This window comes from Nannospalax galili, unplaced genomic scaffold (assembly GCF_000622305.1).
Source record: "Nannospalax galili isolate Female #2095 unplaced genomic scaffold, S.galili_v1.0 scaffold1005, whole genome shotgun sequence".
In the NCBI taxonomy this organism is placed as follows: Eukaryota; Metazoa; Chordata; class Mammalia; order Rodentia; family Spalacidae; genus Nannospalax; species Nannospalax galili.
This window is the reverse complement of record NW_008353008.1, coordinates 1,313,382-1,314,327: the sequence shown is the minus strand read 5'-3', so window position 1 is coordinate 1,314,327 and position 946 is coordinate 1,313,382. Positions and strand designations below refer to the sequence as shown.

Below are 946 nucleotides of genomic sequence, written 5' to 3'. Positions count from 1 at the left end.
CTATAGCCATATAATTATTAGCTGTTGGCCCAGTTCCCTTGTTCTCCACTTAGATCTTTTTTTAGTTAAAATTCACATCCCTCACACGCAGTACCTAGAGTCCAGTGTGGAGAATATCACTGAATACATGAAGTTCCTGTTCCTCAGACTTGACAGGGCTTCGCCACTGCTGCAGTGAGACCCAGGAGACGTATGGAGGTGAAAGTTGGCTGAGCTGTCAGGAAAGGGCTGGTAGAGAAGATAAAGCTAGACATGGGCTACAGGCATGCCAGATGAAAGAAAAAGGAGGAGAAATGGATCTTCCAGTGGGACCATCAGAAAAGGCAGAACAGCCAAACTACAGCAGTGATTGCCTTGCCTCCTCAGAACCATTTTATTTTCCTCTAAACAAAGAAGAGCCAAGGTTTAGTATCATGGAGAAAGTTTATTCACCAGAATCCCCCCAAAGACAAGCCTGTATTTATTAGAAAGGAATGTCTTGATAAGCAAAAACATACTCAAGGCATTCTATTATTGCTATATGGAACATAACAGACAAATTTACACATTTCACTTTCTATAGCTTCAGCTACTTGTGATTCATTTTGGTCTGAGATTTTTCCCCCAAGTTCATGTCAGATGGGTAATGTACCAATGCATAACAAGGTTTGAGGGCGGCACATGTCACATAACCACATGAACACCCAGTCATCATGCTTGTGAACCAGAAAAGAAACTAATCTGAGATTATTAAATGGAAAATAACAGAAATAAAATATTGATAAATTTGGAATTAGTCACAATTCTGAATAACTGTATGAACCCTCATATTATCCTGCTGTGTTCTATCCAGAACTTGATTCCATTTGTCCAGAGTATCCACACTGTATTTGCTACCCACCCATTAGTTAGTTAGTAATGGTCTCAAGTATCAGATTATCACAGTATAGAGTGCTTATGCTCAAGC

The 946-nt window shown here is 39.9% G+C and overlaps 1 non-coding gene across 1 annotated transcript; it reads right to left on the bottom strand.

Moving 5' to 3' along the window:
* Positions 1-612: 612 nt before the first annotated feature.
* Positions 613-715, bottom strand: LOC115067184. Its single transcript, XR_003846621.1, has one exon. It is a non-coding gene; the product is annotated as a small nucleolar RNA U13 (small nucleolar RNA).
* Between the last annotated feature and the right edge of the window lie 231 nt (positions 716-946).